Source organism: Pelophylax lessonae (genome assembly GCF_965119305.1).
Source record: "Pelophylax lessonae genome assembly, chromosome: 9".
Lineage (NCBI taxonomy): Eukaryota > Metazoa > Chordata > Amphibia > Anura > Ranidae > Pelophylax > Pelophylax lessonae.
In genome coordinates, this window is record NC_138776.1 from 175,103,040 (window position 1) to 175,121,407 (window position 18,368).

The 18,368-nt window shown below is 41.5% G+C and overlaps 1 long non-coding RNA gene and 1 pseudogene across 2 annotated transcripts in view; both read left to right on the plus strand.

The window, feature by feature from the left end:
* The window catches only part of LOC309562546, a 33,081-nt pseudogene extending 32,766 nt beyond the window's left edge, over nt 1-315 (plus strand). The window contains exon 4 of the transcript in view: nt 221-315. The product of the transcript in view is annotated as an uncharacterized misc_RNA (transcript). The remainder of the gene's footprint in view (nt 1-220) is intronic.
* The window catches only part of LOC309564720, a 626,554-nt gene that overhangs the window by 131,461 nt on the left and 476,725 nt on the right, over nt 1-18,368 (plus strand). The window lies entirely within an intron of this gene.

Consider the following 18,368-nt stretch of genomic DNA (forward strand, 5'->3'; position numbering starts at 1 on the left):
TAATACATTCAGAGCAAAGTGTTTTAAAACTGGTCATGTAATAGCTTGTTAATCAATGTAAAAAAAAAAATTGGGTAGGCAAATTAGAGTTCTTGTCAAGAAAAGCAATACTTACTATCGCTAAAATATTAATTCTGAGCATTTAAGCTTCAATAGCCTCTGGTCATGAAGGGGTTAGAATCTAATAAATGACTAATGAAGGTTTTTTTTTTCTTGGCAGATCCATGCAATCCATGCAACCCTTGTGTTGTCCCCTGCTGTCCTGATCCGTGTGATCCTTGCCATGGACATGGGCATTTCTGCTGTGATAAATGAAGACATCATGTGCCTATAATCTGAGCTACTCACTTGTCTGCTAAATAAACCACACTCCTCTCATTGTACACTGTTAAATCCTGCATCCTTCTGTCTCTGGTTAAATAACCCTGCTCAATAAAAATCTTAGCAACTGATATGTTTTTTTCATTTTGTCACTTGTTATACACTTAAATTGTTGATCGTATCAAACATACTATTAGGCCCCTTTCACACGGGTGCTGAGAAGGCGGATGATAGCTTCATCTCCGCTCTGTGTTCAGAGACGGAGCTGTCAGATCCCCGCTCTCTTCTATAGGGAAATCAGATGAGAACACACCGCCTGTCCGTTCTCATCCAATCCGATCCACCAGACGGATGGAAAATAGGGTTTCCATCCATCCGGATTTCACAGACAGGATCGGATAGCAGCGGGTGTCAGCGGAGATGTCTCCACTGACACCCGCTGCCTCATAGGGATGCATGGAGCATCCAATCTGGCCCGCCTGGAAAACTGACAGTCAGATTGGATCGAATCGCCTGTGTGAAAGGGGCCTAAGGAGGTTTAAAAAAAATTAGAAAGGAGATATTTTCTTATTTATTTACAGATTAATGACAACAGCATTACTTGGGGAATTTAATAAAACTGGAGCGCACGGAATCTGGTGCAGCTGTGCATAGTAACCATTCAGCTTCCAACTTCAGCTTGTTCAATTAAGCTTTGACAAGTAAACCTGGAAGTCGATTAGTTACTATGCACAGCTGCACCTGATTCTGTGTGCGCCAGTTTTAGTAAAACTCCGCCATTGTGTTTTATACAAAGCATCACCATTTTAAAATTTTCCTTATGGTATAATGGTGATATTTGAATATATTTTTAGGGCAGTACAAGGTTTTCATTTGATATACCTTTATATAACAATGACAAAAAAATGGCTTAAACATTAAAAAACAACAAGCAATTTCCAAATTTGCTTCCCTCAGAACCTGTTAACTTTGGGGTGATGTTTGTGTCAAATTTACTGTACATTTAGACGAAAGTTGACAAGCCTGGTCATAACCCTGTACACGGTTAAAACACACAATTTGAAGATAAACTTTGGCTTATGACAATAGTTGATTGTCATTATGTATTCAGAGCAAAAACTGCCCAATCACAAGGATATCTGGGAAAGTGGATTTACACCTGAAGATAGCAGAGAGCTCTTTTTGTTCAAAAACAGCATCTGTTCATGACAAGCTGTGACCCTACAGAATTTGAATTTATTACATGGTGTACTCATCAAGATAAAAATAAGCCCTACACAAAAAGAACCCTTTCAAACAAATGTATGTTCACTACAGTTGAACCCACAAATGTTAGTTTAAAACCTCGGAAAGCAATCACAACATGATAGGACTGTGAACCTTAAAGGGGGAGACATTATTTGGCATGTATCTTCAGATGCTTCCTCCTTAATCATAAAATAATAAGCCTACTTTTCTTCAAGATTCAAATTCAGAAAGGTTTATAAAGCACTTCCCAAGTGTTGCACATTTCCATTTTCTGCCTGAACAGGCTTAGCTGCAGGTGCACAGTTTCAAGCAGTGGTCTTCACAGGCAGCTGCTGCTATCAATAAAAGGAGGAGAATTGGCAAATCAGCTGACACTGGCCAGTGAGAATGTCCATTCCTAAGGGGACAACGCTGCCCCTGCTTGGGAGTCATTGTAGCACAGGAAATGCTAATCCAGTTTGTAACTGGTAGGAGCCCTAGGCTGAAATAAGTAGCAATAAAGACAACTGGTGTGAAACAACTAAAAGCCTGCAGCAAGTGTAAGCCATTATTTCTTGGATTTAAATTTAAAGATACTCTTTAAGGTTTGGATAATCTTTAACTACTTAAGGACCGATCCACGTACATATACTGCCGCCAGCTACCCGCTCCGATTAGACACAGCAGGAGCCAATCAGCGGGTCACGCAGACCCGATGTCTGCCGGCACCCCGCATTTCTTCCTGAGGCTGACAGAACGGCGGTCTACCTATGTAAGATAGGCAGATTGCCATTCTGTCAGAGGACAAGATGGAGATCTTCTAAGCAGGAACACTGATCTCTGTCTTCCCTCAGTCAAAGCAGAGCTGATAGCCACCATTTCTAGTAAAAAAAAAAAATATAGAGTCCATAAATCTATCCCATAGTTTGTAGATGCTATAACATTTGCGTAAACCAATCAAAACACGCCTATAGGGATTTTGTTTTTACCAAAAACATGTAGCAGAAAAAAATATAGGCCTAAATTTGTTTGGGTACAGCGTCACAAGACTGCATAATTCTAGGTTTAGGCAACACAGTGCGGTAAATCGCAAAAAATAGCCTGGTCAAGAAGGGGGACGAACCTTCCGGAGCTGAAGTGGTTAAGGTGACCTTTTTGTACTTGGAATTACCTAAAACCACATAGAAATATATAAATCCCAATTTCATTTTTTAAAACCATAGAAATAGGCAGATCCAGTCAGCAAGTTGAAACAACATGCATCAATAACATGGTCTTCTGCCCCCCACTAGTATTCCTCACTGAGTATATTTTTTGCACAAGTTATTTCTGCACATACGTCCACAGACCTACTATATACCATCTATAGAGGATGTGTACAGCAGAAGATAGACCTCACATACATCAAGAACTATGGGATAACTAAACAATTAAAAAATGCAATCATATTAGGGATCGACCGATTATTGGCAAGGCCGATATATCGGGGGCAAATATGCACGTTCCCCGATATATTGAAATCGGCCCCGGAGGTTACCGATATTGATATTGCCGTGACATCATTGCGTATGTAGCGACATGCGCCTCCACGCACTGGGACAGCTTCTGCCTTCTTAGGTAGCCTCCCTCAGCCTCGTCTGGAGTTGGGGAGTCTCGGGACAGTGAGTGTACAGTGCACACAGTGTGTTTAACACAGCTGCCACATACATACACCCACCCACCCACAGCTGCCCAGTGCCAGCCAGTCACCCGCACACACACACACACACACACACACACACACAAAGGCCTGTACCAGCCAACCAGCCACAGGCCCTGCCTGTACCAGCCAGGCAGCCACAGGCCCTGCCTGTACCAGCTAGCCAGCCACAGACCCTGGGCCTGTACCAGCCAGCCACAGGCCCTGGTCCTGTACCAGCCAGCCACCCACCACAGCGTCCCAGCCAGCCACCACAGGGTGCCAGTCAGCCAGCTACCCACCACAGGGGGCCAGCCAGCCATCCACCCACCACAGGGTGTCAGCCAGCCACCCACCACAGGATGCCAGCCAGCCACCCACCAAAAGGTGCAAGCCTGCCACCAACCAAAGGGTGCCAGCCAGCCACCCACCACAGGGTGCCAGCCAGCCACCAAAGGGTGCCAGCCAGCCACCCACCACAGGGTGCTAGCCAGCCACCCACCAAAGGGCGCCAGCCAGCCACCCACCCACCAAAGGGTGCCAGCCAGCCACCCACCACAGGGTGCCGCAAGAAGTCTGTTTCTGATTGGTCAGAAACATTCACACCAGTGGCCTGCCGGGGGTCATTTTGTAGGGCTCTGGCAGTGCTCATCCTGTTCCTCCTTGCACAAAGGAGCAGATATCAGTCCTGCTGATAGGTTAAGGACCTTCTATGACCATGTCCAGCTCTCATAGAGTAACTGCCTGTCTCTTGGAATCTCCTCCATGGTCTTGAGACTGTGCTGGGAGACACAGCAAACCTTCTGGCAATGGCACATATTGATGTGCCATCCTGAAGGAATTGGACTGCTTGTGCAGGTATCGCCTCATGCTACCAGTAGTGACACTGACCCTAGCCAACTGCAAAACTAGTGAAAAACAGTCAGAAAAGATGAGTAGGGGAAAAAAATGTCAGTGGTCTCCAACTGAAAAACCATTCCTGATTTGGAGGTTGTCTCATGTTTGCCCATCTAGTGCACCTGTTGTTAATTTATTTAACACAAAAGTAGCTGATACTGATTAAAAACCCCCTCTGCTACTTAACTGACTAGATCAATATCCCAGGAGTAACAGTCACCACCCTGTATTACTGACTGTTACCGCATTAACAAGGCTATGTTTGGAATGTATTCATTCACAGAGAAACCTTTTCAAACTTGGTGGTAAAATTTAAACCACTCATAGCTGAGTCTTAGGTAGACGACAAGGTGTTACATCACACCATTGGTCTGACACTTTAATACCACTTCAGTTTAGGGCCCTTATAAGGTACTCAGGCATTTCCTCCAGCCCTTTCACCCTGAGGTTTTGTTGCAGTACAGTCTACACCTAGGTTATTGCGTACTCCTTTTGGACACACATATCCTATTTTCAGCACTCTACTCCATGAGTACCCCCCAGAGGAATAGCCTCACTTGTAGCTATATCGGAGACCAGGCAAAGAGGAGCCAATTAAAAATCACCTGCAAACATTTTCTCTGCTGAAGGCCCACACAAAACTCAGAGTGACAATGCATCCATTGTGCCTGAGCAGGGCCTAGTTTTAACATCAATGTTTGCATCTGATTGTATTTCTATTTCAGGCACACAACATGCAGCATACCTGGCAAAAGCAGAATTTTTTTCATCAATGTCAGAGTTCCTTGGACAGATCACAGCCTTAATACAGCCATCTTTGTCCAAGGCCTATAAACACTCTGCCTCTTCTTCTACTCTTGTTTCTCAATCTAAATCAGATTCAGATATATTGTCCGAGATGACAAAAACACATAAATGGAATGAGGATAATATTGGAGCAGTATTGGAGGAAGCCATGTGCTTGTAAATGTTGAAAAGCTTATTGCCTCTGTCCACAAAATCCTTGGCATTGTGCAACTTGACTCTCCTCTTTCTCCCCATGCCCCTTTGGGTACAAAGAGACCTAAAAAATCCTGCAAAACATTCCCTGTGCCTGAACAGATACAATGAATGCGCAGTCTATGATGATTGGGTCATTCCTGAAAAGATTTTCATTTACCCAAAATTTCTGCTAAACTCCATCAAGTGGCAAAAAATAGGTAGGCTACTACTATAGGTGATCCTGCTGTCTCTGTATTAAGCAAACATCTCATTGAACCTATTTGAGAAGATGTCCCTTCTTTTAAAGATTCTGCAGATAGAAAATTTGGGATGCTCCCAAAGGATGTCTGTAATCTTTGGCCCTGTAACTAGCTCTCACTGCAATTTCAATATGTCATACTGCACCTAAATGGACTAAGACAATGAACAACCAACATGTATTTCAGAATCATGCTGTTACAGAGAAATTTCAGCAGTTCCTGTCTGCTCTGCTTTTTTAGTGTGGGTGCTCTAGATAGAACAAGGCAAATTTCCAGAATGGCTCTAATATCCATTCATTAATGGAGTGGGGTGGGGTTTTAGGGGAGGTGCCCCAGAAAGATGTGTCCTCAAAAGCTTGCAGTGTGGGGAACATTATATATATAAAAAAAAGTGTAATGCTGGGTGCAAGGATGTTTGCACTAAATAATGTAAGCCGATAAGCCTGTAGATTTATTGTGGTGTACTTGTATCAAAATAGTAAGGTTTTACACTGTTGGAGCTCTTCTTGTTTCCTGGTTGTTTGACAATATTGGAGAGTGAATATCTGGTCAGGTTCCTGGATGAGTGATCCCCGGGGGGGGGGGGGGGAAGCGCATTGGGACCCACTCTATTTGAGGGGTCCTGGGGTTCTGGTGAGTTCTCCGTATTGGTGGTGAAACGAGGGTAGAGTGACAAATTGACGATGAATAATGCATTGGATGGCACTTTAAAAGCACATCACATTATTGATGAAATAAGAATTCATCAATAATGTGGTGCACTTCCCTACATGATGCTGATGGATAGGATTAAGACAAGCCATAGACTACCAGGGAGTATCGGTCCATCAACACATCACGATGAGAGGAGGCAATTCACTTCCAGCCAAGAAATACCTAAGGTCCTTACTGTCTGTTTATTTGGTAAGAGGCTATATGGTAATATAATATATAATATTTGGTAATATAAAAATGACTACAACAATAATTTTTTAATTAGCCAGCTAACACATAATCCCAATTAAAACGATGCCTCAGTATATAAAACAATTAAAAAGGAATTAAAAAGAAAAAAAAAAAACAATTCAAAAGTTTAAATCATAGAGTGTAAATGTAAGTGTACTTAACTAGCAAAGTGCTGAATAAAGACCAAACAAATTAGTAAATGATAAGCATGTGGACAGTGTTTCAACACCTTGTAAATCTGTTATGACCAACCAGTGAAGGAATGTGTTCCAATTCCACCTCCACTTACAGTATATATAAAAAGGTGCCATCATACATTATTCAAACAACCGAAAAATCTCTTCTGAATTTTCCAAGAAGGAAACCAAACTTAAAAGCAGATATGTCTGGAATCAAAGGGAAATGTGTTACCCAGAAGATCCAATGCCAAGATCCATGCAACCCTTGCCAAAATGTAGTAGTCTGCAAAGATCCATGCAACCCTTGCCAAAATGTAGTAGTCTGCAAAGATCCATGCCAAGACCGTAAGTGTTGTGTTTATAAATTACATATTTTTTGTACATAAATGCAGAGAGGTTGTATGAACTCTCTTCACTGTAAAATTATTACTTTCTTATAATTTCCTGCTAAAAAAGTTTGGGTAGGCGTGTGTGTCGGTTATAAATGATTGTATCAATAACTGTAGTTTCATTTTAGCTGCACCTGTATTCTTTTTAAAATCTGAATCTGGGTTAATTTTTATTTTAATTACACAAATAAGCTGGGTCAAACAAACTAATTCTATTACTAATTGATGTGGCTGCTGTCAGAGTATAAGCTGTATTTAGAATCAGGGGCATACAGTATACAGAGTTGTGTTCCTGCAGCGGTACTGGGAACTCTGTTGGCCCAAACAAGCTATTTAAAGTAAAATAAACCTGAAGTTAAGTTTTGGGCAAAATGTTTTATCTCCAAGAAAAAACAGCCTTAGATTATATTTTGTATGTTTGATTACATGCCTTACAATATCATAACATATAAAAATGAGTTGGAAGAGGAATTAGATTGCAGAGGTCTGATATGAAATAAACATATGACCTGATGTGCAGAATATCTGACTGAAGTCTATTATACACCTCAACCCTGGGAAAGTAAGGCCAGGTTTTCTGTTTTCACCTACTGCATGCTCCTTCCTGTACCTAAGAGCAATAAAATAGATGCCCAGGGCAATTCTGTTATGGTGGTTGCAGTACCACTGAGAAGAACATGATGAACTCCAGTTGCAGTAGATTAATAAATCCAGGGTAAACAACAATTATGCAGATTTAAATATTTGGCTGCAGTATTTGGCTGATATCATTAAATGGTATAAGGTTAATTTCATCGGTCGTCTGGTATTCTTCTTTAATATATGCTTGTATCTCTTGTAGCATGTAAACCTCACCATCATCACCATGGCACCGTTTATGTCCGCCAACAAGGTAAGAGGAGCAATGGATTATTGTTTTGAGTATTTAGGATAATGGATGAAGAGTGTACTTTAAAATAAGCCAATCCTCCCATCACTGAGAAAGGGGATTCTTCACCGATCACACACAGTGCATATTTTGAGTTGTTTCTTTTACAGGTGGCTTATCAATGCACTTATGATTTTACTGGATAATGGGAAAAACCTGCACAGAATTAAGCACTGCTGATTATATTGGTTGTTTTTGTCCAACAGAACACCCAAAGTGACAACTATTTCCTTTCCCTCTTACTTGTGCTTAAAAAAGTATTTTATCCTTCCAACACCTACATGAACTGCTTACCATTCCACCTGAAAGCAGAAATGAAAAGTCATACACATTCTCCACATGTATGTAGCAATGCTGCAACCTTTTCCTACCAGTCGCAACACAGTGGGTAAAATAGTGGAGTTTTAATTCACCACAGCTCTGACATATCAGTGCAACATGGAGTGAAACATGATTGCAAATTGATTAAAAATTGCCATGAGGAGTGTAATATGAATTGTTTTGCAAACCTCTGTAAATGATATGTATTTGCTAATCACATATATGTTGCTTATGCATTCTTCATCTACAGTCTGTAGATAAAGATCCTCAGCTATCCTTACCATGAAAATGATGTTACTCTATATTGCAGCTGCGAACTAGGAGTGCACATTTCTGCCCGCTGCTAATTCTGGGGCTTATCGCAGCCACAGGTTTCCGATTAGGTGCTTGTTTGCACACAGTTTGGCTCTCTGAAGAGCAGATCGTGGTGGGTAGCTAGGAGATGTTTTATTACCTCCTCACTGCCTGTTTTAACCCCTAAAAACCCACACCAGCTGTGTGCATTAATGACAACCCCATTCGGGTATATCGTTTTTCCCGGTGTAAAGGATTGCGGCTTCGGCATCTGATCACCTGCCCTAACAACTTAAGGGGGATCGATTAGGAGGCAATTAAAATGCAGCTCAAATAATAATACAAAAAACCTAGCGCTTCCAAAAAAGTATGCAAGATACAGCAGCTAGCACAAATTACTGGTGGGTAATATTGATTAATGAAAACTAAAATGCAGTGCTGAAATAAATATCATGAGACAAATAGTAAACATGTAAAAAAAAAGTCCCATAAAACCCTTATCCGGAGATAAATTCATCCACCTCAATGTGCCAATGGAAACAGTGTGAGTCGACATCCACCACCACTACAGATACAACACACTGCCTCTTACTGCATCATATATATCATTGCTGTCACAATGATCAGAAGTGCATTCAGTGATTTTAAGAGGATCACACAGCCTCGGATGATCACACAACCTCAAAAGCCCAGTATGCAGTGTATCCGATAAGTGGATCGATGTCCGGGTTAACATATGAAATCTGAGACAAACTCGAACCTGTGTGAGATGGGGTGTCTCATGACATTTATTTCAGCGCTGCATTTTAGTTTTCAAAAATGCAGCTCAGCCACATGTTTTTACCACCTCCCAAATGCAAATTTAAACAAGGCTTAAATGATCAGGAACCAATTAGTAAGGTTTTTCCATCATGTGATCATTGTGCCAATCATGGTGGTCACTGGAAGTTTCAAACTTCCTCATCCTGCAGAAGGTACTGTGCTTTTCTCTGTCTCTGTTTCTCTGGGCAGTCAAGATAAGGTATAAGATAGCATTAAACTTTGTAAAAAAAAAAAAAAAATATATATATATATATATATATATATATGTACATACATACAGTGTGTGGCGGCTGGTATTGTTCACCGTCTTAACCATATCAAGCACCTGGATGAAGAGCTTACACGTTTTCATCTTTTGCACAATCTCCGATCCTGTGGAATCATTGGATGGAATTTATTCATAGTAGTTGTATACTAGCGCTGCTCGTATGTGCATTATTTCTTTTAAACTTCCCAGAGTTTGAGCTATCTGCTGGTATCCTATAGGGGGAGCAGATATATTTCTTTGTTTATATACATACATTTAAACCATTTATTTAAAAACTGCTATGGAAAATAATGTTATTTTTTTTTAAACATTTTTGTCAATTGTTGTCGATTTGTCATCTTATAATAAATTCAGAGCAAAGTGTTTTTATATTGGTCATGTAATAGGTTGTGTGTTAATGTAAAACAAAAATTTGGGTAGGCAAATTAGAGTTCTTGTCAAGAAAAGCAATACTTACTATCGCTAAAATATTCATTCTGAGCATTTAAGCTTCAATAGCCTCTGGTCATGAAGGGGTTAGGATCTAATGAAGGTTTTTTTTTCTTGGCAGATCCATGCAATCCATGCAACCCTTGTGTTGTCCCCTGCTGTCCTGAGCCGTGTGATCCTTGCCATGGACATGGACATTTCTGCTGTGATAAATGAAGACATCATGTTTGTGCCTATAATCTGAGCTACTCACTTGTCTGCTAAATAAACCACACTCCTCTCATTGTACACTGTTAAATCCTGCATCCTTTTGTCTCTGGTTAAATAATCCTGCTCAATAAAAATCTTAGCAACTGATATGTTTTTTCATTTTGTCACTTGTTATACACTTAACAAATTGTTGATCGTATCAAACATACTATTAGGCCCCTTTCACACGGGTGCTGAGATGGCGGATGATAGCTCCGTCTCCGCTCTGTGTTCAGAGACGGAGCTGTCAGAACCCCGCTCTCTTTTATAGGGAAATCAGAGGAGAACAGACCGCCTGTCCGTTCTCATCCAATCCCATCCTCCAGACGGATGGAAAATAGGGTTTCCATCCATCCGGATTTCACGGACAGGACCAGATTGCAGCGGGTGTCAGCGGAGATGTCTCCACTGACACCCGGTCCCCCATAGGGATGCATGGAGCACCTGATCCGTTCCGCCTGGAAAACTGACACGCAGATTGGATCGGATCGCCCGTGTAAAAGGGACCTAAGGAGGTTTAAAAAAAATTAGAAAGGAGATATTTTCTTATTTATTTACAGATTAATGACAACAGCATTACTTGGGGAATTTACTAAAACTGGAGCGCACAGAATCTGGTGCAGCTGGGCAAAGTAAACCTGGAAGTCGATTAGTTATTATGCACAGCTGCACCATATTCTGTGTGCGCCAGTTTTAGTAAAACTCCGCCATTGTGTTTTATACAAAGCATCACCATTTAAAAATTTCCTTATGGTATCATGGTGATGTTTGAATATATTTTTAGGGCAGTACAAGGTTTTCATTTGATACACCTTATCATATGCATGACAAAAATGGCTTAAACATTAAAAACCAACAAGAAATTTCCAAATTTGCTTCCCTCACAACCTGTTAACTTTGGAGTGATGTTTGTGTCAAATTTACTGTACATTCAGACAAAAGTTAACAAGCCTGGTCATAACCCTGTACACGGTTAAAACACACAATTTGAAAATAAACTTTGGCTTATGACAATAGTTGATTGTCATTATGTATTCAAAGCAAAAATTGCCCAATCACAAGGATATCTGGGAAAGTGGATTCACACCTAAAGATAGTAGAGAGCTCTTTTTGTTCAAAAACAGCATCCGTTCATTACAAGCTGTGACCATACAGAATTTGAATTTCTTACATAGTGTACACATCAAGATAAAAATAAGCCCTACACAAAAAGAACCCTTTCAAACAAATGTATGTTCACTACAGTTGAACCCACAAATGTTAGTTTAAAACCTTGGAAAGCAATCACAACATGATAGGACTGTGAACCTTAAAGGGGGAGACATTATTTGACATGTATCTTCAGATGCTTCCTCCTTAATCATAAAATAATAAGCCTACTTTTATTCAAGATTCAAATTCAGAAAGGTTTATACAGCACTTCCCAACTAATGCACATTTCCATTTTCTGCCTGAACAGCTTAGCTGCAGGTGCACAGTTTCAAGCAGTGGTCTTCACAGGCAGCTGCTGCTATCAATAAAAGGAGGAGAATTGGCAAATCAGCTGACACTGGCCAGTGAGAATGTCCATTCCTAAGGGGACAACGCTGCCCCTGCTTGGGAGTCATTGTAGCACAGGAAATGCCAATCCAGTTTGTAACTGGTAGGAGCCCTAGGCTGAAATAAGTAGCAATAAAGACAACTGGTGTGAAACAACTAAAGGCCTGCAGCAAGTGTAAGCCATTATTTCTTGGATTTAAATTTAAAGATACTCTTTAAGGTTTGGATAATCTTTAACTACTTAAGGACCGATCCACGCACATATACTGCCTCCAGCTACCCGCTCCCATTGTAATTAGACACAGCAGGAGCCAATCAGCGGGTCACCCAGACCTGATGTCTGCCAGCACCCCGCATTTCTTCCTGAGGCTGACAGAACGGCGGTCTACCTATGTAAGGTAGGCAGATTGCCATTCTGTCAGAAGACAAGATGGAGATCTGCTAAGCAGGAACACCGATCTCTGTCTTCCCTCAGTCAAAGCAGAGCTGATCGCCACCATTTCTAGTAAAAAAAAAAATATAGAGTCCATAAATCTATCCCATAGTTTGTAGATGCTATAACTTTTGCGCAAACTAATCAAAATGCGCCTATAGGGATTTTGTTTTTACCAAAAACATGTAGCAGAATAAATATTGGCCTTTGTTTGGGTACAGCGTTACAAGACTGCACAATTCTAGGTTTAGGCAACGCAGTGCCGTAAATCGCAAAAAATAGCCTGTTCAAGAAAGGGGGTGAACCTTCCGGAGCTGAAGTGGTTAAGGTGACCTTTTGGTCCTTGGAATTACCTAAAACCACATAGAAATATATAAATCCCAATTTCATTTTTTAAAACCATAGCAATAGGCAGATCCAGTCAGCAAGTTGAAACAACATGCATCAATAACATGGTCTTCTGCCCCCCACTAGTAATCCTCACTGAGTATATATTTTGCACAAGTTATTTCTGCACATACATCCACAGACCTACTATATACCATCTATAGAGGATGTGTACAACAGAAGATAGACCTCACATACATCAAGAACTATGGGATAACTAAAAAATAAAAAACTGCAATCATATTAGGGATCGACCAATTATTGGCAAGGCCGATATATCGGGGGCCAATATGCGCGTTCCCCGATATATATTGAAATCGGCCCCGGAGGTTACTGATATTGATATTGCCGTGACATCATTGCGTATGTAGCAACATGCGCCTCCGCGCCAGCCAGCCACCCACCCACCCACCTAAGGGTGCCAGCCAGCCAGCCACCCACCACAGGGTGCCAGCCAGCCACCCACCACAGGATGCCAGCCAGCCAGCCACCCACCAAAAGGTGCAAGCCTGCCACCAACCAAAGGGTGCCAGCCAGCCACCCACCACAGGGTGCCAGCCAGCCACCAAAGGGTGCCAGCCAGCCACCCACCACAGGGTGCTAGCCAGCCACCCACCACAGGGTGCTAGCCAGCCACCCACCAAAGGGCGCCAGCCAGCCACCCACCCACCAAAGGGTGCCAGCCAGCCACCCACCACAGGGTGCCAGCTAGCTAGACACCCATCACAGGGTGCCGCAAGAAGTCTGTTTCTGATTGGTCAGAAACATTCACACCAGTGGCCTGCCGGAGGTCATTTTGTAGGGCTCTGGCAGTGCTCATCCTGTTCCTCCTTGCACAAAGGAGCAGATATCAGTCCTGCTGATAGGTTAAGGACCTTCTATGACCATGTCCAGCTCTCTTAGAGTAACAGCCTGTCTCTTGGAATCTCCTCCATGGTCTTGAGACTGTGCTGGGAGACACAGCAAACCTTCTGGCAATGGCACATATTGATGTGCCATCCTGAAGGATTTGGACTGCTTGTGCAACCTCTATAGGGTCCAGGTATCGCCTCATGCTACCAGTAGTGACACTGACCCTAGCCAACTGCAAAACTAGTGAAAAACAGTCAGGAAAGATGAGTAGGGGAAAAAAAGGTCAGTGGTCTCCAACTGAAAAACCATTCCTGTTTTGGAGGTTGTCTCATGTTTGCCCATCTAGTGCACATGTTGTTAATTTATTTAACACAAAAGTAGCTGATACTGATTAACAACCCCCTCTGCTACTTAACTGACTAGAACAATATCCCAGGAGTTTACTTGACTTAATGTTATACTCTGATTAAAAAGTGTTCCTTTAATTTTTTTGAGCAGTGTACTTGTATATTGTAAACGTAAAAGTACAGAACAGAGGCCATACACTATTGGGTAAATGCTAATACCTTCAGGTGATGGGACACTGGCAAGCCTTTGAGGATCCTGTGGAACCCTTCTCTATAACCGTGGGGGCCTTCCCTATAAAGCTGCTCGACTCAGTGAATCCCAAATGTTGTGCTAGTGTCTACAGGTGATGGACCTCTTCTTCTCAGAGAAATCATATTCACTCATATGTTCTTGTAATTCTGCAAACAACACTTCACTGTCTACTAATTCCTATATAGAAGCAGTGTATTTGGAATGGTGTAAACTCAGTAAAACCTTGGGACCTGTACCCAGACTCCATGGTGTGGGGACAGCAGGTAATGTTGCTTTGGGCACTGGATCCTGCATTAGTGCTGACATTTGTACTCAATGCAATGAGTTGAGTCAGCCACAGGGTGCTATACAGGCCCAGGAGCCATTGCTATGGAAAAAGTCTCTGAAGACCCCTTCCAGGGTATTTCTACTGTTATGGGTGAAGCCTGAACTTTATATACCATCCAGCATAATGGATAGGTAAGACAGGGTCACCACCCTGTATTACTGACTGTTACCGCATTAACAAGGCTATGTTTGGAATGTATTCATTCACAGAGAAACCTTTTCAAACTTGGTGGTAAAATTTAAACCACTCATAGCTGAGGTAGACGACAAGGTGTTACATCACACCATTGGTCTGACACTTTAATACCACTTCAGTTTAGGGCCCTTATAAGGTACTCAGGCATTTCCTCCAGCCCTTTCACCCTGAGGTTTTGTTGCAGTACAGTCTACACCTAGGTTATTGCGTACTCCTTTTGGACACACATATCCTATTTTCAGCACTCTACTCCATGAGTACCCCCCAGAGGAATAGCCTCACTTGTAGCTATATCGGAGACCAGGCAAAGAGGAGCCAATTAAAAATCACCTGCAAACATTTTCTCTGCTGAAGGCCCACACAAAACTCAGAGTGACAATGCATCCATTGTGCCTGGGCAGGGCCTAGTTTTAACATCAATGTTTGCATCTGATTGTATTTCTATTTCAGGCACACAACATGCAGCATACCTGGCAAAAGCAGATTTTTTTTCATCCATGTCAGAGTTCCTTGGACAGATCACAGCCTTAATACAGCCATCTTTGTCCAAGGCCTATAAACACTCTGCCTCTTCTTCTACTCGTGTTTCTCAATCTAAATCAGATTCAGATATATTGTCCCAGATGACAAAGAGCAGTATTGGAGGAAGCCATGTGCTTGTAAATGTTGAAAAGCTTATTGCCTCTGTCTACAAAAGCCTTGGCATTGTGCAACTTGAGTCTCCTCTTTCTCCCCATGCCCCTTTGGGTACAAAGAGACCTGGAAAATCCTGCAAAACATTCCCTGTGCATGAACAGATAGAATGAATGCGCAGTCTATGATGATTGGGTCATTCCTGAAAAGATTTTCATTTACCCACAATTTCTGCTAAACTCCATCCAGTGTAAAAAAAAATAGGTAGGCTACTACTATAGGTGATCCTGCTGTCTCTGTACTAAACAAACATCTCGTTGTACCTATTTGAGATGTCCCTTCTTTTAAAGATTCTGCAGATTGACAACTTGGGATGCTCCCAAAGGATGTCTTTAATCTCTGGCCCTGTAACCAGCTCTCACTGCAATTTCAATATGTCATACTGCACCTAAATGGACTAAGACAATGAACAACCAACATGTATTTCAGAATCATGCTGTTACAGAGAAATTTCAGCAGTTCCTGTCTGCTCTGCTTTTTTAGTGTGGGTGCTCTAGATAGAACAAGACAAATTTCCAGAATGGCTCTAATATCCATTCATTAATGGAGTGGGGTGGGGTTTTAGGGGAGGTGCCCCAGAAAGATGTGTCCTCAAAAGCTTGCAAGTGTCCAATCATCTGTGGGTACGCGCCTATAACCCATGGTGTTTGAATATTTGAGTAGGGATGATCGAACGGTTCGGGTCCACCATCGGTTCGGCCCGAACATTGGGTGTTCGAGGTTCGGCCGAATTTAGAACTTTTTGCCCAAAAAGTTCGGAATTCGGCAACCAGAACCGCCCAAAATGCAATGCTTCAGGAAATGGGCTTTAAAAGCCCGTGATTGGACCAGAACCATTAGCAAAAGCCAATTGAGGGGGCAGGAGAATGCTAGGAATGTGATTGGAGTGACTAGGGGGTCCCTAGACCAATCATTAGTGAATACGCCCCCCAGTATATAAGATCGCCCCCGCCATATTCCCAGCATTGTTATACTGGGCATGGAAGAGAGTGGAAGCAGTTCTGTTAATTTTACTTTAAAAGTGTCATTTAGCTATTTTTAGTGTGAGGAAAGGGATATCTAGTGTAGTTAGAGTGCTCCTTTACACTTAAGTTAGCTTCAAAAATTTAGTTTCTGTAGGGAAAGTGTTAAGTGTCAGGGGACCGTAGTGTAGTGTAGGGTTAACTGACAGTGACTGCTATGGCAGGGTGACAAAACCCTTCCATAGCAGGGTGACCGCTATAGAGAAATGATCATTTCTCTGCTTCGGGACAGGTATGTGGCTTCTCACCAGCAAGCATTTTTTAATGCTGCAGGGGCTGCCACTGCCAGTGCTTTTTTGAGGACATGTTTGATGTCAGACATGACATCTGAATATGTGTATAGGGGGTATATATAGACATATATGTCTGAATATATACCCCTAGACATATATAGGTGTGATAGTAGCAGAAATAAATGCTTGCGCTAATGAAATCATTTACAGTAATATATTTCTGCTACTATCACACCTATATATGTCTAGGGGTATATATTCAGACATATATGCCTATATATACCCCCTATACACATGTTCAGATGTTTTGCCTGCCTCAAAAGAACCCCAAAAAATGCCAAAAAAACGCTAGTGTCAAAAAAAAAAAATGCCCAGGTGTGTTTTTGCTGGCATTTTTTGGGGGGTTTTGGAGGCAGGCAAAACATCAGAACTTGTGCACAGTACCACTATACACAAGTTCAGATGTTTTGCCTGCCTCAAAAGAACCCCAAAAAATGCCAAAAAAAACGCTAGCGTCAAAAAAAAAATGCCCATCTGTGTTTTTGCTGGCATTTTTTGGGGGGTTTTGGAGGCAGGCAAAACATCAGAACTTGTGCACAGTACCACTATACACAAGTTCAGATGTTTTTCCTGACTGCAAAGAACCCAAAAAAATGCCTGCTATTAAACCGGCAAGGTGTTACAGCAGAGAAGCCATATTCCTGTGCTTAAAGTTTTCTAATACAAACGATCTTTTTTTTTATGGTTCTGGACATGCTACAGAGCTGAAACTTCACAGGTACACCTTTTAGACCCCCCAGACACAAAATCACACAAAAAAAAGTTTTTACTTTGGATTTAGTATCTGGGGGGTCTAAAAAGTGTACATGTGAAGTTTCAGCTCTGTAGCATGTCCAGAACCCCCCAAAAATTAGCATTTTCTTATAATTTTTATTAGAACAGGAATACGGCTTCTCTACGGCGCTTTTTCTTGCATTTATCGGGCATTTTTGGAGGCAGGCATGACTTTTTTTGGATTTAGTGTCTGGGGGGTCTAAAAAGTGTACCTGTGAAGTTTCAGCTCTGTAGCATGTCCAGAACCAGAAAAAAAGATAATTTTTCAGTAGAGCAGGGATGGTGGGACCCCTCTTTTACACTTATATGATCTTTTTTTGGGGTTCTGGACATGCTACAGAGCTGAAACTTCACAGGTACACCTTTTAGACCCCCCAGACACAAAATCACACAAAAAAAGTTCTTAAAAATTGTCATTTTTGATAAAAAAGCCAATTATTGAAAAATTAAAAAAAAAAAAAAAAAAAAAGAGATTTTTTGATTTTTACTTTGGATTTAGTATCTGGGGGGTCTAAAAAGTGTACATGTGAAGTTTCAGCTCTGTAGCATGTCCAGAACCATAAAAAAAAAAGATTGTTTGTATTAGAAAACTTTAAGCACAGGAATATGGCTTCTCTGCTGTAACACCTTGCCGGTTTAATAGCAGGCATTTTTTTGGGTTCTTTGCAGTCAGGAAAAACATCTGAACTTGTGTATAGTGGTACTGTGCACAAGTTCTGATGTTTTGCCTGCCTCCAAAATCCCCAAAAAATGCCAGCAAAAACACACCTGGGCATTTTTTTTTTTGACGCTAGCGTTTTTTTTGGCATTTTTTGGGGTTCTTTTGAGGCAGGCAAAACATCTGAACATGTGTATAGGGTGTATATATAGGCATATATGTCTGAATATATACCCCTAGACATATATAGGTGTGATAGCAGCAGAAATATATTACTGTAAATGATTTCATTAGCGCAAGCATTTATTTCTGCTACTATCACACCTATATATCTACACCTAAAAATCTCTCTTTTTTTTTTTTTTTTTTTAAATTTTTCAATAATTGGCTTTTTTATCAAAAATGA